Genomic DNA, 25983 nt, shown 5'->3' on the forward strand with positions numbered 1-25983 from the left:
CTGTGAATACGTGTTTGCCTTGTCTGAGTGTGGAATAAATGTACTTGTCGAACTGTTTCCCGTTTCGTTGCATCCTTTCCTTTGTTTGAAAGTTCCATCTTGCATCACGGAAGGAATTGGTAGAAGGGTGTAAGCACCCGGTAAACTACCCGCGCAGGTACTTAGTTTGGTTGAGTTTGGCGAACAACCCTATCCTGCGCGGGTGGCCGATTGGCACGATTGTGGTGGGGTCGAAAGACCCACCCGTGACTAGCTCCTGGCGATAGTTCCAAGGTGGTTCACGACTGAATTGTCCGTTCCGGTGGGCGACGCGTCGCGATTTGAGTTACGTGGCCGATCGCACGCCGGGCGGACCGAAATTCGTAACACTGGTGTACAGGAGTGTGGGATTCATATCCACCTCTGTCTCCAACTAAATTTACGGGGATCGGACCAGGGGTGTGCGAACCCCCCCCCCCGTTCCCCCCAAATTACGAGCAAATCTAAATTAATTTCTTCGGAGAAATAAGATGGAGTTTCAAGGCGAACAGTTGCCGGGGGTAGAAATGAATATGTGTAGTAATGTAGGATCCATGGCCCGGGATGGTTCTTTTTATAACTCCACTGCTAATTACAATCCATGGGGGAGCTCACCCTCATATTCTGAGCATGGACTTTGCCGGCAAATGGAGTTGCAAGATGGCGGCACGGCCGCACTTCAGCGCGGCACGAGGCGTGAGCGGGCCGCTATTAATGGCGCTACGAACGGCACGACACGAGGCGAGCGCTCCCAACAACTGTTTCAAACCACGGGGTCATGGCAGGCGTGGCAGGAGGCCGGAGCATGCATTGACGGGCTTCAGAGACAAGTTTTGAAGTCCTTGCAGTGGTGGAGGAATGGGGACAACAGTATCGGGGAATTGCATTCGTTTTCCTTTGAATTGGACGAGGCACGGCGGCACATAGACAGGGTTCATGAGGATGACATGCGAATGGAGTCACAACGATGGGCTGGTGTACAGGAAGAAGGAGGGAGGAAGAACAAAGGAAAAACAAAGCTTGAAAAGGAAAAATGCGAACATGATTTGGAATTAAAAAAACTGAAGGGAGAGGTAGACGAAGGCAATCGGAAAAGAGAAAGCCTAGAAGAGACGATAAAAAGAGGAGAGAAATCTCTGGAGAAAGAATGGAAAAAAAGCTGGAAAAGGAAAAAGGTGAACACGACTTGGAATTTAAAAAAACTGAAGGAAGAGGTAAGATCAGGCAAAAAGATGATAGAAATCTGAGAAGAGACGATAAAAAGAGGAGAGAAAAATCTGGAACAAGAGAAGAACCAACTGAACGAAAGAATAGAGGAAGAGCAAATTAGTAATTCCCAGGATAGAAAGAACTTGGAAGAAGAATGGAGGGCAAAGCTGGAAAAGGAAAAACGGGAACACGATGTGGAATTGAGACAGCTGCAGGGGGAGGTAGAAGAAGGCAATCGGAAAAGAGAAAGACTAGAAAAGACGATAAAAGAAGAAAAGGAATGGCAGGAAGAACGAAAGGAATACGGGAAGAAAATGGACGAAATGAGGAGGGAAGCATGGGAAAGTTGTGCGGAAAGGCGGAAAGAAGCATGCAAATTGGAAGAGGAACAATTGGAAAAAACTTCTGAGATACTGAAACACGAAACTAAAGAGAGAGGATTACAAAACGAACTAAGGATGTTAAAAGAGGAGAGGAAGAGAGTGGAAAATGAAACATTGAGGAAACACACTGTACAGATCAAACAGTTGGAAGCCAAAGCAAGGTTGGAGTGTGCAGAGATGAGAAAGGAATTAGAAAAGAAAGCTTCTGAGTTACAGAAACACCAAAACAAAGAGACGGAATTCCAAAACGAGTTGGGAATGTTGAGGGAAGAGAGAACGACAGCAGAGAACGAAACTTTAAGGAACCACACTGCACAGACCGAACAGCTGGAAGCGAAGGTCAGATTAAAGAATGAGGAGCAAGAAAGAGTACTGAAAGAACAAAGGATGAGACAGGAGAAGGAAATCAGCCAACTGAAGGAAACCACGAGATTGCAGAATGAGGAACAAGAAAGACAGTGGAATAAAGAACACAAAGAATAAGGAATGAGACAGGAGAAAGAAATCAGGCAATTGAAGGAAATAACAAGATTGCAGAATGAGGAACAGGAAGGACAGTGTAATAGAAAACAAAAAGAACATGAATTTGAGGTTGACCAATTGAAAGAAAAGGCTGTGGTGTAGTCTACGGGCCTACGGGGAGGGGCATGATGATGATGATGATGATGCATGATGGGCGTGATAATTGGAGGAGTGGTCGTGGTGGTTATCATATCTGCAAGGGATATAGGGTGTGCGCGCCGTCTGAGGCGTCGTAGTAATACTGGAGTCGCCCGGCTCGTGAGTGTGCCGAATACGGAATAAAGGGGAGCCACCGGGCAGAGTACGCCCGCGCTCGCATTTGTACAACACAGCTCGGCTCGACTGTCTTTCCGCTCGTGTCTGCCTGCTAAGCATCTCCCATTCCAGTACAGTACAGTTGGCGAACGAGGATCTTCGGATCGGCGTGTGTAAGGGCGGCAAATGACCCGTGCAGTTCCAAGCTACGGAGCCAAAGGTCTCGCCAGCGCGAACATGGCAGAGGGTCGGTGCACGGCAAACGTACGAGTGCCCGCCTTCGTCGGAATCAACTTCGGCCACGTCGAGTGGGCAACGTTCTTTCGTTTGGTTCATTTTCCTGTTCGTTTTGTCGAGGACACGCGTTTCGGCTCGAACGCGGAGTTGGACGTCGCGCAAGCTCTGGAGAATTTCCGAGGTCTCGATGGTCGGGGCACAGCAGATGGTCTAGGGGTCATCGCGATGGGCCAGGCACGCACGGCCATGCGCACGGTCTGCGGCGTGGGTCGTGGGCGAGCGTGGCAATGCAATCACTCGGACGGCGGTCTGAGCTCTCAAGGTCGTCTACGGTGTGTGGGCCGAGGGTCATCGCCCATTGTTACGGTCATAGTTGGCGGTGTGCGAAGCGATCCTTCCGTCCCGGGTTGAAACCTGCTTGCAATTGATCCGGAGATGACAAGATCAGTGGCAGGGGGGGGGGGAAGTGAGCGAGGCACGGATCGGGTGTCAAATTGAGTCCACTCGTGCTGGCCGCGCATCGCATTCGGCTGTGCCATGCAAATTCACGACAGAGGAGCGTGCGGCACGGTTCAGAGATCGTTTTATTTCTGGTCTGCGAGCAACCATCCTACGGTTGACCGACATCACATTCGACTCGGCGGTCGCGACTGCTTCATCTGTCGAGCAGACACTCACGGATGTCTGCGCCATTGCTGGCCAGGACGTAATGAGTAGCTCCAACTGGAGCATGGCGGCTAATCCCGAGGGCCACGCGGTTACCGCGCAAGTGCCGCAGGTCGCGCAGCCCAGAGTCCGCGCGATGGCTCAAGTGCCGCAGGGTGCTCGCGCGCCTAGCAGTGCGGGACGAGGGCGCGCACCGCAGCACGGTCGCACCGGGAGCGAAGGGGCACCACAGCAAGGTCGCACCGGGAGCGAAGGGGCACCACAGCATGGTCGCACCGGGAGCGAAGGGGCACCGCAGCAGGACCCCAGTGACCTGGAGATCAGCCTGCAGCCGGGGCATGACGATGCCGGCGAGCCAGAGCAGGAGCCGGACCAGGCGAGCCGGACCCTTTTGGATCGGAACGGGTTCCGGTTCGTACCTCCAGATGTGCCAGTGCTCTCTTCGGGACCTTCGTCGAGTACCGAGGGCGAGGCTCTGGCGGCGGGGGCCACGTCGATGCAGCGGGAGCAACCGTTCGTTGCTGCCTGCGGCGGTGATGTGCGCTCCAGGAGCGGCGAGAGCCATATCAGCTCTCGCGATGAGTCCCGCGCTTCGTTCGCGATGAGTTCCCGCGCTTCGGCAGGGTTCGTGAGGCAATGCGCGTCAGTGTTGTTCAGGCAGCTTCAACAGGTGACGGTGAGCCCGTGGCGTTAAAGGGAGTTGCGAGTCGCAACATCAAGTCGACAACCAAGAAGCGGACTCGTGATGTGGGTTGTGGGTTGTTGTTCAGGGCATATGTGTTTTTCCTTGCTCTAGTGATGCAGTTTAACGTTGTTGAAATAAATGCCAGCAGTTCTCGTGTGAAAGTGGATTTGGCGGGGATCAGTCAATGGAGTTGGTGTTATGATCAATGTGATGTGGGGGCGAATAAAGAAGGTTTATTGGCCTCCAGTTGCCCCAGGCCACAGGTAATTGCTTTGTCATGTGCTGGGATTTTATCAAAAAAGCGCGCTGTACGGAAAAATGAGTTTGCAATACTTCGAATAATGTTCGTAGTGATTTATAACGAGCCTATGATTGCAGTGTGGTTTAAGTGGAGTTGCTCCCGTCTAGCGGCCGTGTGGGTCTCGGAGGTCGACTCAGGACCAAGATTGGTGCCCTGGTCGGCGTTACCCCCACCTCTGGTTGCGAGCGCAGCTCTCTGTGTTCGCTCAAGGCCGTTTGGACGGGCGTTGGCGTCTCAACTGATTGTAGTGCGTGAGTTGTTTTGGCGCATTAAATGCATGCAGCCAGCGGCGCTATTCAGTGCCCCCGGCCAAGGTCTAAGGCTGGCGCCACGGCTTCCAGATAGCGGGCTGCCGGCCTCGGGATGTTTATCTACGTCGGGTCTGCCTGGGGGGAGTGGGCCAGAGGTGTTTGATGGGGCCGGGGGAGGTTGGCTCGAGAGGTCGTCACGACCTCGACGAGGGCCATGTCAGCATGGGCCGCCTGGGGGCGTTTTTGCTGCGTAGTGCTGCTGTGCTTCTCATTTTGCTGCTTCATATCGGTAACGCGGTCAGAATTTGGTGGGTGCTTTGTGCACCTTCATCTTTGGAACCTGGCCTTTGCTGCTCCACTCGCTCGCATCGACACATTATATGATGTGGTGTGCTATTATACTTCGCTATTGGTCATTTTATTTTCATGATTATTATACGGAAGTCCTTATAATGCTTCTTATATTGGTGGTCATTTAATAATCATGCTTTTAGGAGGGAGGAGTGTGGTGTAGTCTGCGGGCCTACGGGGAGGGGCATGATGATGATGATGATGATGCATGATGGGCGTGATGATTGGAGGAGTGGTCGTGGTGGTTATCGTATCTGCAAGGGATATAGGGTGTGCGCGCCGTCTGAGGCGTCGTAGTAATACTGGAGTCGCCCGGCTCGTGAGTGTGCCGAATACGGAATAAAGGGGAGCCGCCGGGCAGAGTACGCCCGCGCTCGCATTTGTACAACACAGCTCGGCTCGACTGTCCTTCCGCTCGTGTCTGCCTGCTAAGCATCTCCCATTCCAGTACAGTACAAAGGCGAGGCTGGAGTGCGAGGAGATAGACAAAGAACAGCGAATGAAACACAAAAGAGAAATTAACCAAATGAAGAAAACCACGAGATTGGAGAAGGAAGGACAGGAGAGGAAGCAAAGAAGAGTAGTGAAAGAACAGCGAATGAAATACAAGAAGGAAATGAGCCAATTGAAAGAAACGATGAGATTGGAGGCTGAAAAGCATGAGGAACAGTGGGAGAGAAAACAAAAATTATACGAGTTTGAAATTAACTAGCTCGAGGGGAGAGCAATTTGAGTCCACAGAGATGGAAAAACTCCGGAAAGAGAACGAACAACTCAAAAAGCTCTGAGAGGATGAACGACTCAAAAGGAGCCAGGAAGTAGAACAGCACAACGAGGTGGGATGTGTGACAGCATCACAGGGAATAATGTTAGTGGTGCGGGACTTCATTGACATCACTCGTTGGATGAAACAACAATTCGGGCAAACCCTGAAAATGGAGACAGTGGAAATAATAACGGGAGCCCGGGTGACTGAAACGTGTAAGACGAGCCACGAGGTGACGTCGTCCGAAAAATCAAAAGAGACGAAGATCCAGGAAGAAACCAATAAACACGAAGAGATAAAAGAAATAAAATGCATAGACTTCGGAGATAGAAAAAATAGAGGAGAGATTACACGATAAAGACGGGGTGAGAGACGAGCACACACACATGGAGTTAGCGAGGCTTAATGGGGGCGAGCTGGCGGACTGTGTCGTGACCCGGTGCAAGCAGCCGGATAGCCTCCTTCAGGAACGGAGGGAGACGCTATGCTCCCTTGAACCTGATCTCGACCAGGTGGGTTCGGTCGTGTCAAGCGAGTTAGAGGGGGCGAGTGCTGTGGACAGGTGCATGTGCACCTTGGGGGGTATGGAGACCCCGGGACCCCTAGTGGTGGTGCGAATCCCCAGTGTGATTGTGCAGGTGTGCGTGTTTGCGAGTGTGCGGAGATGTGTGCTTTCCAGCACGCATGGTGTGAGTGAGACCCCCTGTGCAAGTGAAATGTTGTGCGTGAGTGAACGGCCGAGTGCAAGAGAGACCGTGTGTGTGAGAGAGCGGTATGCAAGGGAGATGACGGTCGGCATGCGGGAGCACGCAGCCGCATCTCCCGGTGTGAATGTAATGACATGGTGTGTGAGCTTCGTAACACGCAGGAGTGCGGGTGTACAATGGAGCTTGAGCGCGAGAGTGCGACAGAGACAACGGTGACAGATGGACAAGGGCCGAGTTGTGGCTGTAGATGCTTTGGGGACCGTGCCGGGTTTGCACGGCAGCGCGCTCGGGGTCCGTGCTGTGCAATGCACGAGGCCGCTACGTGCGCGCCTGCGGGAGTGAAACCCGGTCCGTAAATGCCAGCGGTGGATGTTGCCGATCCCGCGGACGGACAAAAGGTAGGCTGGTAATGGATTTGGACCGGATGGGTTCTCCATGCGGGCGTGTGTGTGAAGCTCCGATGGGCAGAGCACATGTGTTCGTGTTGGGAACCCCTCGAAATGCGAGGCTTGTTTTTTTTTTTGATGCGCGGGGTGACGTCATGGCTGCACGTGGGGTTGGAATCCGGCAGGAGGGAAGTCCCTGCCTGATGGTACTGTCCAAGAGGGACGAGGTACGCGAACAGCTGCCATGACGTCACGTAAAAGAGCGCAGGTTGCGAGTTGCCGTGCTGGTGCTGAGCAATTAATTTTTTTTAAAAAGCAAGCCTCACTTCGGGTCAACAGGATTTCCCGGGCAAGGGGTGGAAGACTCCCTTGCCTGGGCACAGGACACCACGAGCTCGGGGGAAGGGTTAGCTTAGTGAGACCGGCTTCATGGGGCAGGGGTAAGTCCTCATGGGGCCCGTGGAATGGATTAGTTAGAGGGATTTTGAGGACAGTGACAGACTGCGAGTGTGGAGAGGGGACGTAGCTTAGCTACGTAGTGTTAAAAGGAACGTGCTATAGTTTAAGGGACGACAAGGGAGCACGAGGTAGTTAGGGGATTTAGTGAGCAGGATGGCAGAAATCAGCGATGTGTGAGTTGAAGAGTTGTGAGGTGGAGACTTGATGAGTGAGTGAGGCCAGCGAGTCTGTGTGAATGGAGCGAATGGGGAATGCATGGTGCAATGAGTGATTGGGGGGAGGAGTGATTCCCACCCAAGGGACCCCGGGGTCAGTGTAGAGTGAGTTAGCTGGGTTAGTCAAATTGACAAAACGGAGGTCGTTTTGCTGTTGGTGGGAATGTAGGCTCGATACCCACTTGGAGAGGTGCAGGAGCCCTGTTGACAGGCTGGGAGCGTGGCTGCGAAAAGTGAGTATCACTGAGTGGGTACCCCGGGCACCGGGCTAGTCGGCCGCGGTAGGCCAAGGGCCCATGAGGGGCCGGGATTGCGTAGTGGACACGGGTGCGCCCGCATGATGTGGGAGCCCAGGACGCCATTGGCCGCGTGGGCAGTGTCGTGGGCACGGGTGACCCTCAGAAAGGGGCCCGGGGCGCCAGCCTGCAACGTGAGCGTTTCAGGGGAGTCGCCAGGGAGGGCATTCCCGGTGTTTAGGGAGCTGGTAGGCTCGGAGGCAGTGTAGTGCCCGGGGGTGCCATCGTTGGGGAATCGGCAGAGGGTAGTTCCTGCCAAGGGAGCCACGCGTCCCAGCCGTGACACCGTGTGAGGGCACGGAAAGAAAATCGGTGGGCATGGCCCGAAATTTCCGAGGACACCAACACAGGCGACGGGAATCTGGGTTGATAGAACCAGTAGATTAAGCGAGAGTCGCTTGTTGAAAGCCCCAGGGTAGTTTAAAGGTAAATGGTTAGGGGAGATAGGAAGTGTACACCTCCGCACCATCCATCCCTTCGCTCTCGTGCTGGGCCGCTGGACCCACTCTGGGTAGATCGCTGAAGTCTGAGGAGGCCATTCTGAGGCTTGGATTGGGCCTCGACACAGGACGCTAGCTCTCCCTTATTCCCCTCTAGGAAGGGAACGTAGGGGTTGGGAGTAGGCTAGGACAATAGGTTAGCCGAACAAGGACGATAAAGGGGGTTAGGAGACGAAATTATAGTGAAGGGAAGTGAAAAAAAAAGTTGGGGCTAAATTGGTTTTTGACAAATTAAGGGAGTGGGTATGGACAGACAGGCAAAGGCGATAGGGTGGGAGGAAGACGGTTAGGTAGGTCCGAGCCAGCCTTCCGAGTGGCCAGCACCACTGCACTCCCTTCACCAACCTCCATTTCAAGGCAAAAGGCTGGCCAACTTCATCTGCTGGCTATGTTACTTCAAGGCAAGGTGCCGGCCACCTCATCGGCTGGCTAATTGCTGCAAGGCCTGTGCCGGTCGATTGTCTGACGGCTGTTTGCTTCAAGGCCTGTGCCGGCCATTTCAACTGCCGGCTGTTTTTGCTACAGCGGCCTTCTGATGCCATGCCTTGCCTGTTCACCTTTGCCATCCATGCTTACTATCATCTTTTGCCCCCGTTCTGTTTTGCATTCCCCCCCCCCCCTTTGGTTCAATGCCATGTGTGCCAGGATCCTCGCGCAAATTTGCAGGGACTGCACCAGCAGCCCGTGTGCCGTGTTTTGTTTCCATCCATACATCCATCGTTCGTTGCATTGTGTTGTTTGAGTCAAAACCGTCCGCGTGCCGCAGGGACTGCCCGGTAGGCAGCCGCACCAGGAGACTGCATTTGCACAGCTCGTGCGCCATTGTGTTCGCTGCGTCCATTTCCGAGGGGGAGGCCTTGGACTGCGAGTGAGCAGCCGGCCACATTCCCTGTCACCTGCATTTCATGAGTCAGAGACTGCGTGCGAGCAGCCTGGCTCCCTGCTAACTTTTCTCTTTGCAGAGTCCATCGATCCTGGGCCATGGTTTTGTGTAAGATTTGTAAGGTTAAGTTGTTAAAGGCCCAGTCACACCTTGACGTTTTAGCCAGCTTATGCCGATTTTTGGAAAATTTGTCTAAAACGCTGGTACACGTCGAATACGTTATGGGTAAGTTTTGATAACATTGAGAGCACGCTGAAAAACACTGCCATACGTCGTAGTACGCTGGCTTTAAACGTTGAACTTTTAGGTTTTCCTCGAATTTTTTGATGCTTGAAATTTTACGACGTATGCCGGCGTATGACTCACACGTTCCGCTACGCTGGCCATAAGTTGTAGGCACGTTATGCGATCGTTGACACACGTTGAAACACGTTACTTGTAAGTTACTCATAAGTCGAAACACGTCGAGGTAAAGGCCCGGTCACACCTTGACGTTTTAGCCAACGTATGCCGATTTTTGAATTTATTTTCTAAAACGCTGGCAGACGTTGAATACGTTATGGGTAAGTTTTGACAACATTAAGAGCATGCTGAAAAACACTGCCATACGTCGTTGTACGCTGGCTTTAAACGTTGTACTTTTTGGTTGTCCTCAAATTTTTTCATGCTTGAAATTTCACGACGTATGCCGGCGTATGACTCACACGTTCCGCTACGCTGGCCACAAGTTGTATGCACGGTCTGCGATCGTTGACAGACGTCAACACATGCTACTTGTAAGTTAATCATAAGTTGAGACACGCCGAGGTAATGTTTAGCGTACCTGAAACTTATTTCTAACCTATGATTAACGTGTTGTTGGCACGTTACGCGATCGTTGCCACACGTCGACAGATGTTACTTTTAAGTTACTCATAGGCTGAAAGATGTCGGTATAATGGATCGTCCTTGGGTCAGCGTCCATGGCCACGGCCAGGACACTTATTTGCAGCATTCTTCAAACTTTTCTTCGGCATGACAAAGATGTTCACACTTCGATGTCTAGCTTGGCTATGATTCCAATTGTCCATCGGCAGCGTCTATTTAAAATAGTTGAGTTTGAGCGTTTTAACACGTTCAGAAGAAACGCTTCAAATTTCCAAACCCCAGCGTCAAAAAACAAAGGCGAGTGACAGCAATTTAAATCGTTCATTGTAAACAATGAAAATAGCTAAGTGGTACCGTTTAAAAGTCGTTGAGTGTAAAAAAAATCCAATTGTTGAGCGCAAGCGTCTACTTTCAATAGTGGGGTTTGAGCGATTTAGCACGTTCAATAGAAACGATTAAAATTTCCGAGCGCCAGCGTCAAAAAACAAAGGCGAGTGACAGCAATTTAAATCGTTCATTGTAAACAATGAAACTAGCTGAGTGGTACCGTTTAAAAGTCGTTGAGTGTAAAAAAATCCAATTGTTGAGCGCAAACGTCTACTTTTAATAGTGGAGATGCAGCCATTTAAATCGTTGAGTTTATCATTTAAATCGTTAAATCGTTAAACGCAAGGACGATCCATCATAACCCACACCCTCCCCCTCACACTCACCTACTACTGCCAACATGAACAAACTACTACTCATACTAATACTAATACTGATACTGATACTGTTACTGCTGACATGGACATCGACTCAAAAAGGACTCGAAAACACTGTTGGGTTCCCCTTTTATGAGCAGCATTTTTATATACCAATTCCCAAAATCGCTGGGAACACATCTTTATATGGCAGTTGTAAGTGAGAAACACGTAAAAAAAAAATTTTTTTGTCGACAGGAAGACGTCATTGGAATACGTCTACGTACGTCGATGTGTGTTGGGACTACGTAAATAATTGGTTCAAAGCACGTCAAACATAAGTTAGAAATAAGTTTTGCGTAAAAAAGACATTACCGCGACGTGTTTCGACTTATGAGTAGCTTATAAGTAGCCTTTGTGGACGTGTGCAAGCATCCGCATATCGTGTGTAAAACTTATCCTCATCGCATGTGGAACGTGTGTCATACGCCGAGTACGTCGTAAAATTTTGAACATGTTTAAAATTTCTTGACGTACTCTACTTACTACGACGTATGATAGCGTACTTTAGCGTTGTACTCACGTATACCAAACTTACTCATACCGTATTTGACGTGTCCCAACGTTTTAGACACATTTTTCTTAGGTCGGCATACGCTGGCAAGATCGCCAAGGTGTGACCGCGATGTTGACACTTCCATTTCTACGGCAGTTATGATTTGAATCGTTGTGCGTCAGCCTTTTAATAGGCTACGTCACGACATCGTCGGCGATGCGTGCAACGCGCTATGCCTAAGTTAGACTATCGTTGGGCATCGGTTGTGTAGGCCGACAACAGGTTCAGCATTCGTTGGTATAAGTTATCTATAACACAACGAAACGTTCTGTGTCCGTTACCCATGCGTTATACATAAGACCAAGTCGCTATGAATACGTCCGAATCTTTAAATAAAAAACACAAAAGATCAACGTAAGCCAGCGTTTTACATACATTTTAATACGTTGCCATCGCTGGCTAAAACTTCAAGGTGTGACCGGGCCTTAATGTTTAACGCCCCCGAAACTTATTTCTAACCTATGAGTAACGTTTTGTAAGCACGCTACACGAACGTTGTTCACACTTTGCAACACGTTACTTGAAAGTACTACTACTACGACTACTACTACTACTACTACTACTACTACTACTACTACTACTACTACTACTACTACCAACATCGACATCAGTAAATTCTCTCCAACTACTACTACTACTACTACTACTAATAACATCGACATCACTAAATTCTCTCGAACTACTACTACTACTACTACTACTACTACTACTACTACTACTACTACTACTGCTACTGACATTGACATCTACTCAACATGGAGTCTGGAACACTGACGGGTTCCTCTTGTGAAGTCCATTTGTATATACCAATGCCCCTAAACGCTGCCAATACGCCATTATACGGTAGCTGTAAGTTAGAAACACGTTCAGTAAGTTCTGTGGTCGTCCGGAAGACGTCAATCAAATTCGTCTACATACGCCAATGTGCGTTTGAGATACGTTACACATAAGTTCAAAGCACGCTACTCATAGGTTCAAAGCACGCTACTAATAGGTTCAAAGCACGTTAATCGTAGGTTAAAAATTAAGTTTCGGGTGTGCTAAACATTAACTTGACATGTTTCAACTTATGAGTAACTTACAAGTAACGTGTGGCCGACGTGTGAAAACGATTGCGGAGCGTGCCGAGAACTTATGCCAGCGTATGCGGAACTTGTGAGCCATACGTCGAGTACATCGTAAAATTTTCAGCATGCATGAAATTTCACGACGTACTAGACGTACCACGTAATATGCCAGCGTACTTCATTGTTTTTCATCGTGCTCCTAACGTATACACAACTTACCCATACCGTATTCGACGTGTCCCAGCGTTTTAGACACATTTTTCATAGGTCGGCATACGCTGGCTGAATCGTCAAGGTGTGACTGCGATGTTGACACTTCCAATTTTCAGGCGGTTATGATTTAAATCTGCGTGCGGCAGCTTTTTAACAGAGAACGCCACGAGTTCGTCGGCGATACGTGCAGCGCGCTATGACTAAGTTAAACTATCGTTGGGCCTAGGTTGTGAACGCCGACAACAGGCTAAGCATTCGTTGGTATAAGTTATGTTTAACATAACGAAACGTTCTGTGCCCATTACTAATACGTTATGCATACGACCAACACGTTATGAATACGACCAAAACTTTTTTTAAAAACCTCAAAACTTCAGCGTACGCCAACGTTTTATGTGCATTTTTATACGTTGCCATTCCTGGCTAAAACGTCAAGGTGTGACTGGGCCTTAAGTTGTGTATTGTATATGAGTGCACCCCCGGCATATATGTATTCGCGCCGGCAATTTATTTAAGTCGTCTGTATGAGTGGGTTTGTTTAGTTCGTTACTCAGCCGGTAGGTTATTTATTTTGGGGACACGAATACACTGAATGTCGCACTCAGGGATCCAAAGGGAAACTGTACGAGGGCAGAACTTACACATGATGGCACACGAATATTTGACGACTCGGGACAAGTCTGGAAAAAGGAGAGGGGGTGGTGTTACGGCTGTGGAAATTTGCAATGCCCCATAAAGGGTCCTGAGATCAGTTATGACGATAAGTAAGTGTGTCATTAGATTTCCCCACTGTTGTTTAGAGGGATTTTCTGTGTTCACAGGGCTGTGATCCTTTGAGATAGCCGTTTTACTTTTCTCTATCGTTATTTTGGACCAATAATCCCCCAACAATTCAAACACCACCTCCTTCGCCTCTTTACCTCCACAACTCCACCTCGCAAACATCGCTTCACCGCCATTCTCAAACGACGCCCACCAACAACCAAACTCCCACCACCTCCGCCTTTTTACCACACGTCGTGCCATGGGCTGTGAATGCGTTCCTTTCGCCTCAAGAAGCGGATCAGGAAGGCTTCACGCCCCCTTTTCATCCATCCAATGACGGAGCATCGGGTAGTATAGCCCCACCTCCGAACCCCCTGTGATCCAGAAATTAACATGTACGACCCTCCCCCGGGCTATATAGGCGCAGCTCGGGGCGGGAAGTGAAGAGGAAGTCAAGTGGGAGCCGTGCAGTACGTCGGCGGGAAGTCAAGAGGAAGTCAAGTGAGAGCGGTGCAGTACGTCGGCGGGGAAGTCAAGTGGAAGTCAAGGTGCGCAGTACGTCGGCAGAGAACCAAGTGGGAAGCAGTGGAGTGGCAGCGGCGGAGAATCGGCAGAAGAAGTCAAGTCTACAGTGTCAGCGGGACAGTCGAATCGGGAGACGGAGCTCGAAGCCGACGGGAAAGGCAGACGGGGAGCACCGGAGAGAGCTCGCCGACCATGCCAGGGGCACGAAGCCAGGCGCAGCTACGCTGACATTGCGGCTTGCCCGCCATCGCACCACGAGGGCGCAGGTTGGACCCTTCGGTCTCGTGGACCTGGCCGCTCATCCAGGTTCCACGCGCATTAGGCCCACGGGCCCAGTCTGACTCCCTTGCCTTTGAGGGGGTCTTTCCTTTGCTTTTGTGTGAATGCGTGTTGTGGCGCCGTGTCTTGTAAAGTAGAAACTGTTTAAGTGCATGTAAATAAACCTTTGCTTGTAGTCGGTTGTAATTCTTGCTTTGATTGCTTTGACTGTTAGATGTGCATTCCTACTGTATGGCTGTGAATATGTGCTTGCCTTGTCTGAGGAGTGTGGAATAAATGTACTTGTCGAACTGTTTCCCGTTTCGTTGTGTCCTTTCCTTTGTTTGAAAGTTCCATCTTGCATCACGGAAGGAATTGGTAGAAGGGTGTAAGCACCCGGTAAATAATCACGTCCGTCAGGGCCGGCGATAACAACGCTCGGTTATCAATGAAGCACGGAACAGACCGCTTAAGCGGTTCGTGTCCTAGGCCGGCTAGCGGCGAGGTACGATCGCCCGGTTAACTACCCACGCAGGTACTTAGGTAGGTCGAGTTTGGCGAACAACCCTATCCTGCGCGGGTGGCCGATTGGCACGATTGTGGTGGGGTCGAAAGACCCACCCGTGACTAGCTCCTGGCGAGAGTTCCAAGGTGGGTCACGACTGAATTGTCCGTTCCGGTGGGCGACGCGTCGCGATTTGAGTTACTTGGACGATCGCACGCCGGGCGGACCAAAATTCGTAACAATATATATATATATATATATATATATATATATATATATATATATATATATATATATATATATATATATATATATATACGGATAATAAAGATGACATTTATGAATCAAATATTGTGTGATTTGAATTGGTATTCCTGATATGAACTTTATAAAAAGCACCATCACAACATAAATTGAAAAATGTCAGGGGCGTGTCATTGGAAATGAGAAGTGCATATCATGCATTAACTACTCTGAATGAAAGAACCTTGCTTGAATGTCCCCTTCACTCTCCTCTTCTTTACCCTCAACATGTGGCTCCTGGTCCTATCACTGTACAGGCAAAATGTCAGATGACCTCACACAAATTGCAACAAAAGCAAACTCAACAGATTTTGATTCCTGGATATGTCCTCAGTGACAGAAAAAAAAGTCCTAAGGGATCCTCCGGGGGGGGGGGGGGAGGAAGTCCAGAAATAATGGAAATCCAATATGGCCACCACCCGGCTTCGGGGAAAATGAGAAAATTGTAAAGATTTATATTTTAATATGTAAATATATATTTTTCTGCATTCTAATTGTTTCTACTTATGGTCAGTATATTGATATACAAAAATAATTATAAAAAAAGTGAAATGTATTGAGGGTAAAATAAAAAATGATCGCTTTTTTGTCCAAAAATGTCAATTTTTTGTCCCGAAAAAAAATATTTACCTGATACTGATTTTGGCTCCTGGACAAAAAAAAAAAGAAACGTTGAACACAGGAAAGAAAAAAAGAAAAAAGACACAAGATGAAATCAAGTCTATGGCAATACAATATAATTATGTAAATCACTGAAACATGACAAAATTCACAATTTCACTCGGGGCAATCACATCTGCTTGACGAAGGTTTCGAAATGAAATTGAAAATTCGCATTAAACTCAGAAACTACATCCATTATAAACTTACTGTACATGTTGAGAAAAATCAAGCGAATTAAAGTTAGAACTCGACAATGTCATCACCATCCTCATCATTGTCACATGGAGTGTTTGTGCAGCCAGAGCCCCTGCAGTTTCCACAAGCTGGAGTGCACTCAATGTTGTGCTTCTTGCATGTGCATCTCATGGTGCGACATTCAGCCTGGCAGTTGCACCTAATGACACGTAACATCTTTTCAGGAGCTGGAGCTATTGATATCTGAAGTGGTACAAAACCCTCGTCACACTTCTACGTCCGTCGGGGCCGGCGATATTGTCTGTCAGAAGAAGTTCATCTGCACATCCATTCCATTCTTGGACTTGCAGATACACACGCAGGCTGTGATACTTTGCTGCTTCTGATGTTGGTGGTAACGTCTGTGGTTGCAAGTGAGAGGAGCTCGAAGCCACCTTGTCCCAGTACCGCTGATACCAGAGGGTGTCCAGGGTGTCAGTTCACTTTCTGTTGTCGATTATCACCAATGTTTTTTCTCCTGCATCTGCCACATCACATACGGAAGCTGGATACATATCAAAAACCTTGGCCTGCTCATGGAATGTGTTGTTTGCTTTGAACTTTTTGAGAGAAGCTCCCTTTCCAATCCCATGAAGACGAGATGTCGTGTCGCACCCAAGAACTGCATGTAGAAACAGTATGTGCTTGCATATGTCTGTACCAATAATTTTCTTTGTCGCCTTGATGTTCCAGATGTGAGGCTTCTTCGTGTTCTTCTTTGGCTCGGGACAAAAGAAGAGGTCATGGGATTCTAAGCTTGCATGGTAGCATAGGAGGAGGAGGAGGTCTGTGTCATCACCAACTAACACAGTGTTGGTGATAGTAGCAGACTGCACAGCCTTCAGTACAATCAGATCAGCATCCCCTGAGGCATGGTGTGTCTCACAGTTCTTCTCAAGCTCTTCACTCAACATAAAAATGAATCGCTGTTTATTCTGCCTATTGGCAAGAAACTGTTCCTTCTTCATTGTGAGACACATGTCAGCTGTAAATGTCACAGCAGTGCAAGCATTCCCTTTAGACCGTCTCTGGTGTGTCATGTCCTTCGTGTTGGTACTCTCATAACCATCAAACACGACTATGGCATCTCCGTACTTCTTCGTTACATAATCAGTGTACTGGTGGCATATGTCTCTGTATGTAGATCTACGAGACCATGGAATGCGTTGAACAAGTGCCCCGCCATACAAAACATACCGTTGCCCATCATTGGGGATATTGGCTGGGACATCTGATCCAAGAAGATCCCAGATGGCATCAGCAAAGACTGGCTTGTGTGCTTCTCGGAGCTGAAGAGAGGAATCAAAGAGGGCTGGTGGATAGCTGCACAGTTCATATTTGAAGGCCGACTCCAGTTCTTCTGCTGTCTGTGCAAGTGATCAGTCTCTGGAAGAGGAGTTGTGGGTCAACCTGGACTTGCTCTCCATCAATCTTGACAGATGACTTCATGCCGAGGGTGGCAACTTGGTCTTTCCTCTTAGATGTGTAATTGGCAGGTGTTTTCCCATCCATAGATTTCAATATTTTGGCTCCTACAGCATGTGCTGTATCGACGTCGACGGTGGGGTGTGCATGAACTCCAGTGGCAATGTTCCTCAGACGTGAATCACTACTGAACGGATTCCATTCCTGTAAATACCGAAGAGCTGATAGTGTGTCCTTCCATCACGAGATTGTCTTGCCTTGGTCATGTCCTTCTTCTGCTCTCCAGTGTTGTAGTTCACACCTGTGAGCTCCTGCATTGCCTGGTTTATTTCTGCACAGGCAGACATTGATAGTAGCCATACCAGCCGTTGTTGCTCTGTCATTCTTCGCCTTCGTGTGAGCCCCCCGCTGGTCTTCAAACTTCTCATCAGAACTTGTTCGATGATCAGGTCAGATGAAAGACATGCCCACAGGCGATCACTTCGTCGAACCACATGGAACCCCTCATCAAAACATGGTTGGACTTTGGGATGTTGAGTTTTGAGGCTGGACATCTGCTGCAGATACACCCTCGCAGATTTGGCATACAGGTTGTGGCCCGAGGCCGCCAGGTAAGGCAGCATTTCCTGGATGGCCTTTAGATGTAGTGACCAGTTCCCAGTGCACTCTGCCTCGATGTATTTGCGTAGAATGTCTAGCATATCCATATACTGCAGCCAGAGCACTGAAGTTCTAGAAGATATCTTTGCAGACTCGGCATGCTTCTGAAGGTGGTCTTTGATTCATTTCAAGATGTCAGACTTGCATACTTATTCCACAGACAGTGTCCCAGCCATCAGCTTCTCATAGAGGGTACAAGCTTTGTTGAAGTCTGGATTATTGCTTAGATCTGTATGCTGGTCATGTAGCGGCCTTGCAGCTGCTTCGGCTAAGTCCAGATCTTCATTCCCATTGCCGTCTGATGTTTCAGGTAGGCATGGTAGAGGCGCATTGAGCACATTTGTCAACAGCAAGGCAATGAGGGCTGCATCAACAATTAGGTGTGCGTGAACTGCACGGGCAATGGCCTTGCCACTAAACATATGAATCACTGCATTGGGGGCATATATCAACTCCATCAGTTTTTGAAGCCCGGATGACACCATGGGGTGTCCAATACATCCGAGGAAACTCATCTCTGCATGGAAGCCACCCAAGCGTAGGACAATCCCTTTCAAATCACTTCCCATCGGCTCCGAGTTGATGATCATGAGGGCCTTCCACCAGAGGGGCTGATCAAAGGTGATTACTAGATTGACACCGTGGCATCGTGCATGTTCACTGACAAACATCAGGGTCGAGTATATGCATGTGCTGTCAATGTTGCATGTGCTAACAAATTAATATTGTGTGTTAATTCTTTCGCCAGAGGATAGTACTAATGTCCCTGTATCTGGAGATATATAGTATGTATGCCTGGGGATACATATGTTCTTAGATGAACAAACTTTCTCAAGTCAAAATATTTTTTAGGGAAAAAACATTGACATTTTTGCACAAAAAAGCTATAATTTTTTATTTTACCCTCAATACATTTCATGTTTTTTATAATTATTCTTGTATTTCAATATACTGACCATAACTAGAAACAATTAGAACGCAGAAAAACATCTATTTACATATTAAAATATCAATCTTTACAATTTTCTCATTTTCCCCGAAGCCGGGTGGCGGCCATATTGGATTTCCAAGATTTCAGGACTTTCCCCCCGGAGGATCCCTTAGGACTTTTTTCTGTCACTGAGGACATATCCAGGAATCAAAATCTGTTGAGTTTGCTTTTGTTGCAATTTGTGTGAGGTTGACCAAATATTTCTGCTAAAATGCCTGTACAACTGTCAATTCTGCAGATAAACTCTTCTTCACATATTTTGTCTATGCTCTACAATCTACATTCTCCCAAACATCTCTATCAGGTCCCCTCATAATCACTTCCTGTATAATGAATGAAGTCCTGTCTCTTTTGCGGCTCCTCGTAGATTCGTCTCGCTATTCCTGTCATCAAATCAAGGTGCATGACGCTGCACCCTCTCTATGGCAGAGCAATGTCCTTCCTGAGTTGTGTTGACCAAAGCTGCACACAATATTATAGATGAGGCCTCACTAAATTCCTATACATTGTTAACACTTCCTCTTTTAATTTATCCTCCTACAACAAACTAAAACCCTGTTTGCATTACCTCTAGTTACCTGGCACCGGGCTGTCTGCTGACCACCTCCCCCTCCCTCCCTTTTATCTTTTACCACCCCCAGATCCTTCTCCTGTGTGACACACTCCAAGATTGCCCCTTGCATCATATAATCCCAATTATAATTATTCTTACCCATCCCCAGCACCTCACATTTGTTTGTTAAACTATGCCTGCCAATCTCTTGCCCAATCTATTAAAGTCGAAATTTTCCTGAATCTGATCACCCTCTCTCTGCTCCCCACCTTTACCTCCAAGCTTAGTTTCAAATGCAAATTTGGAAAGCCTACTCTTCACCCTGCAAATCCAAATCATTGATGTAAATGATGAATAATAATGATCCCAGTCCTGATCCCTGAAGTACTCGCACCACTCCAAACCAGACACCCTCCCACTCACAAACACCGCTTCCCATCACCAATCCGGTCCACGGCTTTATTAAAAGGAGGTCCCCTTTCACAGATTTTATTCGGATAACACTGGACAAAAAAGATTTTGCTGCTGGGGTGGAAACATATGTTTGAGAGTAAATCGAGTACGCCGATTCTGAATCTGGCCAGAATTTTCTCAGCACGTCAGGATTTTGAGTTATACATGTGGTCAAATTACAGGAGCTTGCCCTGGTGGGTGATATGGAGTGATCATAAATTAGTTTTTTTTTTGTATTTTTGGTTTCAATTATAGCAATACCACTGTTGTCAAATATCATTTCTCCTAAAAAGAGCCATAGAATGCACTTTAAATTATTAAAAATGGATGAAAACTGACCAAGCTATGAATTTTTAAATACAATTTTCCACACGGCATGACAATTTTTAACTAACCCTAAGCCTTCTGAAAAATTTTGTAAAGGCATTGGATCACGACGGTAATGGCTTCCAATATCTGAGAGAGAAGTTTGGTGCAGAGAAAACTGATGCTAAACTCAAAGCAGGCATTTTCGTTGAGACCAAGATCCGAGAACTGATGTGTGATCCCGAGTTGAAAAATAAACTGAACCCACTTGAGTGTGCAGCATGGGAAGCATTTGTGTTAGTTGTGCAGAACATTCTTGGGAACCATAGAGCTGAACATTTTGTGGAATTAGTGGACAACATGCTAAAGACCCATCAGAGATTGGGCTGCAGGACGTCTCTTAAAATTCACTTCTTGCATTCTCATCTTGATTTGTTCCCACCTAATCTGGGTGAGGGAAGCGATGAGCATGGCGGAAGGTTCCACCAAGACATTTCGGTCATGGAAACGAGGTATCAAGGCCGGTTCAACCAATACATGATGGGTGATTACTACTGGTTCCTACAACGGGAGACCAAGTCCATACACAAGAGCAAGAGCAAGTGTCTCTCACACTTCTGAACAGTGCCTACGTTGACTATATTGAAAGGAAGAGTGTAAACTTAAAGTGTTGTTTCTGAATCACTCGCAACGGGGCAGATTTCCCCATCAAGTTTACACCATTCTTAAGATTACCATGTTCTTGTGTTTTATTGGTTCGCGGGCACCAGCACTGACCACTATTTTCGTTGTGTCTGTGTGTCTGTCTGTGACTCTCTCCAGAGCATCGCTCCGTGACGTTTGATGCGATCTTGATGAAACTTGGACACAAGCTAGATATCATGGTCTAGTTGTGTCCTTTTGTATGAGGGGCGTCCCACGCCCCTTGTGGACGGATTCATGCCCACTTGAATTTTTTTATTATCCCGCTCCCCAGAGGGAGGGAGCGGGATATTATAATCGTCCGGTTTGTTTGTCTGTCTGTCTGCTAGCAACTTTACTGCAAAACGGCCTTAGCAAACACTATCAAATTTAATCCACAGGTGGGCAATGAACCTTGGACGACCCCATTAACTTTTGGGTCAAATTGGATCAAAGGTCATGGTCAAGGTCACAAAAAGATCAAAATCGTTTTTCGCTCATAACTTCGTCAAAAATTATCTGATTTACTTCAAACTAAGTTTATAGTGAACCTTATTCTATTTGTCACTTATAATCCTACCCATTCCTATAGTGAAAAATTACCCCCATGTGGGGGTGACGGTCATCTCTATAATGTTTTTTACTATCATAATCGATGAACCGTTGCCAGATATCTACTAAAATGACAGACTAGATAGGTTATGAAAATGGCGACATTCACAACTTTCGTGACCTCGTGACCTTGACCCTGACCTCGAATCTGGGAAAAAAATATGTCGTTGGGTATCATTCATCGACCTCTACCCACATACCAAATTTCATCAAGATCGGAAGTAAAAAGTTTTCTTTGTACCGGGAGGTGATTTTGACCATCTTCCAGGTTACGTGGCGGCCAAACGGGACGGAAATTCAAAAATCTGTCCAGTTAGATACAAGATAATATTTTTTACTATCATAATCAATAAACAGTTGCTGAATATCTTATAGAATGGCAGACTAGATAGGTTTTGAAAATGGGGATTTTTATAACTGACGTGACCTCGTGACCTTGACCCTGACCTTGAACCCGGGCAAAAGTTATATCGTTGTGTAACACTCATCGACCTCTACCCACATACTAAGTTTCATCAAGATCGGAAATAAAAATTGACGGACATTTGGTCCGGCTTTATTAGGTCATCTCGGTAGAGATGACCTAAAAATGCATATTTGTGAAGACCGGTAGGGTCCGAAGTTTTGAGGGTCATGGTCATCGGTAAAAACTACAAATTTTCCATTATAAATCAAAAAAGGTTTGGAATATGCGTGTTTACTATGGAAGACATATATGAAATCCTTTATTGGCTTTCATTTGACACCATGACCTTTGACCTTACGTGGCCTTGACAGGTCAAAATCATTTTACGGTCATAACTTGGTCAAAAAGGGTTTAATTGACTTCAAACTAAGACTAAAATATTCCATATTCTAGTCCTTAGAATCAACATTCAGGTTAAGGATGTATCAAATTTAAATTTGATCCCCAAAATAACTTTATGCCTAAAATGGGTGGGATTTGTTGTGCCTGGCACCACTTGTTTATTTTTATTCTAGATTTTTTTGTTCGCGATTTCATTTCCTAGAAGCTGTGCGTAATGTCCATAAGTAGAACATATAACAAATCCGATCTGATCAATTTTAACGGAAGAGAGGTTTTTACGGTAGGGCTTCCTCAAAAGCTTCCACCAACTCAATTGTACCTATCTTGGCATTGTTCAATAATTCCCGCGAACCATCGTCGCCTCCTGGCTGGTTCACTTCTTTTTCTGCAATCTTTTTTTATGTTCCTGGTTTGTATACTACACATTATACACGGAGATCAATCATTGTTATCTGGGTATGATGAATACATATACATATTTTGAAAACCTGACGTGCTGGTTAAATTCAGATTACAGATTTGAAATCAGTGGCCAAGGTTTAGTCAAGAACACCTGCATTTCCCTCAGTTGCAGACGAAAAGTTATTTTTGTTGTTGCCCAGTGTTATTTTACCATACTTGAAAGATTAACTTCCGTGCTCGTTCATCATTAAAGATGTGTACACGTGGGATTAAAAGTTGACGTATTTAAACCTTCATCAATTTATCTTCCTTATCTGATCCTAAATGCATCAGTTTTGTGGGACGTGTTGGACATTAGTAGCGGGAACAGGACAAGGAACTGTGGAAGCGATCGATAGACGGTAAATTTTACTTTGACGACGACGACGAGCACGAAAAAAAAACTAAAATATATATAAACACTGGGAAACGACGAACGTGCGCGCGTTTAAAACGATTACTTAGAGGTTTACTCAAAACAAGATGCTGTGCTCGTTATTAATTTCCACAACAAATGACGAATAATTGTTTCAAAAATACCTCAGGTTTCCCCGCTACCCTGAAAACGAAGCGAGCAAAGCTTTCACAACATCGTTACGACGGAGCATGAAGCAGGTGCGCCTATCCCTTGTAATTAGCTTCACGTGAGTCTCATCAGCTGCCCCAGAATGCAAACGCCGTGCACATTTGCTCACCTGCATGAGAGAAAAATTAATCTGCGCTCTGAGAGAAACCATAGCAACTCACCGGCTCGCCTCACTTTCGTGTTTGCCACGCCAGGATGCTTTCGCAGGAACACGCGCGGTCATTGGTTGTTCATTGGTCACGTGCTTCACGGAGATCGGCGCAAGTCGTAACGCCTGTTGCTATTGGCTGTTGTTTCACCGTGCTCTGCGAGGTTCTTTTAATTTCCGAGTGTAAACAATATTTAATCATTAAATTAAAAAAAAAATTCACGCAATCGTCAGTCGCAGATAAGGCATTGGTAGCCTGGAGGATGAAGAAGTAAACGTGGAGTGGGATCTTTTGAATTAGCAAGATACACACACTTCCAGGTAAATTGATCAGTGCCAACAACGACAGCACAGGTAAAATGAGGATTTAAAAAACGAGGTCACTGTGCCCTAATTTTTCGAATGTTGACTCAGATGTAAACTGTCTGTTTCGGAGGCAGGGCGATGCATCCACCAATGTGTATGTCTTCCCTCGGATGGATATTAAGCTGGGTGTCTCGTCTGCTGACGTTCGTCAGTGAACGTCAAAGATCCTTCGAGAAGAGTCGGCAAGTTATCACCGGCACTTTGATTAAATTACATATTTCCCCTTGAACTGCATGGAGCAAGTGATCTGGTCTTCTTGAAGGTTCTTTGCCACCAGATTGCACTGCTTGTTATTCCATAAACTGTGTTTACTGTCTGGGATTCAATTACTGTGCTGTAAACAAAACTGACTGCTGGTTCACATGTTTCATGTGAACGGTCTTCAAATGCAAAAAGCAACCACCATCATCATATCAGGTTTTGTGGTGCTTCAAAGTGACTCCAGATTCGTCCAGATTCTAGCCCATCGACATATATATATATATATATATATATATATATATATATATATATATATATATATATATATATATATATATATATATATATATATATATATATATATATATATATATATATATATATATATATATATATATATATATATATATATATATATATATATATATATATATATATATATATATATATATATATATATATATATATATATATATATATATATATATATATATATATATATATATATATATATATATATATATATATATATATATATATATATATATTGCATACACGCACACACGAGCAGGGTATGCTTACATAATGTGTCAGCATACAAACCATGCTTCCCCATTGCCTCGGGTCACTCACCTGCATTTGATTATTTATTTATTTTTATTCATTTTTTTCATTTATTTATACTTTCATTTATGGATGTTGTCCAACGATTCTGTGATTTTTTTTCCCTGGTGTACCAGCTTCGATGCCCATCGGCTCACAAAATTTCAGCTTTCTACATCACCTGGAAGGTACCGATCCATAATATCAGTGAGTGAGTGAGTGGTTAGAAAGAGCTTTATATGTTTGATATGTATTGGCTCTTGATGTCCCACTGACTGTGACTGATGAGGCCAGATCATATTTGGCCCCAACAAATGCCATCTGCCACATGGACACATTGTGTTACGTCCACCATTCAGAACCAGGAAGTACCATTGATGTTATTAAGTAGTAGGGGAATGTATAAATGGAACTTGTGAAATTCTCCTGACTTGGACCAATGTCATGATGACGTCATCAAGACTGCGTCATGCCTGTCAACTGCGAAGGACATCCAGCAGTTCATGTGAGACAAAGTCAAAAGTTGCCACCAAGCAGATGAAAAGCAAAGCTACCAACCTGATTTCTCCCTTCTTAGGGCTCATTCGAGTAACATATGGGGCAGATTTCCATTTGGGGCAGTTCCATCCACTTGGTGACTTTTTCACTGAATTCACTGACTTGGTGATTCTCTGAATTGAATGCTTTGCAATCAGCTACAAACAGCCCCTGCTGAAACTTTCATCTGCATTTGGTGAGGACCCAAAGAGCAAGGATACAGTCAGTCATTGACCTCTTTGATGTAAAGCCTCACTGTTTGGGATGCTGGTGCTCAAGCAGGTGGTGAACACCATCAAGAGTTAATATCCAAGCAAAGTCCTTGCCCGGCACTGAGAGCAGCGTCACCCCTTGGTAGTTGTTGTAGTCCTAGCGATCACCATTCCCTTTCCAGAGAGGGACAACAAGGCCCCTCTTCCAGTCAGTTGGGATGAATGTCTATATTCCAGGCAGAGCACAGAACTGCATGTAATGACATGAGTACAGCATTTCCACCAAGTTCAGCATGGATGCCACAGATCCCAGGAACTTTACCCCATTTCAACCAGTTCACTCACAGTCGATGTTTCCACAAATGAAGGTGGATCACAGTTGATTGGAGGGTCAGCAAGTGGGATAGTAACACCCCTGACGTCCAACTCGACAGCTGGTGGATCAGCCTGGTACAGCCGCTCAAAGTAACCGGCCCAGCGGGCCTTCACTCGGACTCCTCTTTCAAGAGCCAACCACGCTCTGCTCTAACTGCAGAACACCGAGTGAGGGACTTGGAGGAAAGCAATGCACAAATTCCCCTGTAAGCAGGATAAGAATCACTTGACCATAG

At 46.5% G+C, this 25983-nt stretch overlaps 1 long non-coding RNA gene across 20 annotated transcripts in view; it reads right to left on the reverse strand.

Moving 5' to 3' along the window:
- Nucleotides 1–23541, reverse strand: part of LOC147023245 (uncharacterized) — a 232480-nt gene extending 208939 nt beyond the window's left edge. For 18 of the 20 annotated variants that reach the window (XR_015060093.1, XR_015060088.1, XR_015060101.1 and 15 more), the window contains exon 1: nucleotides 23467–23541. This is a non-coding gene — a long non-coding RNA (uncharacterized LOC147023245). The other 2 variants (XR_015060089.1, XR_015060090.1) reach the window with 2 other exon arrangements.
- Between the last annotated feature and the right edge of the window lie 2442 nt (nucleotides 23542–25983).

The sequence above is a fragment of the Eptatretus burgeri genome, chromosome 7, assembly GCF_056783735.1.
Source record: "Eptatretus burgeri isolate ZD-2024b chromosome 7, Ebu_testis_v1, whole genome shotgun sequence".
In the NCBI taxonomy this organism is placed as follows: domain Eukaryota; kingdom Metazoa; phylum Chordata; class Myxini; order Myxiniformes; family Myxinidae; genus Eptatretus; species Eptatretus burgeri.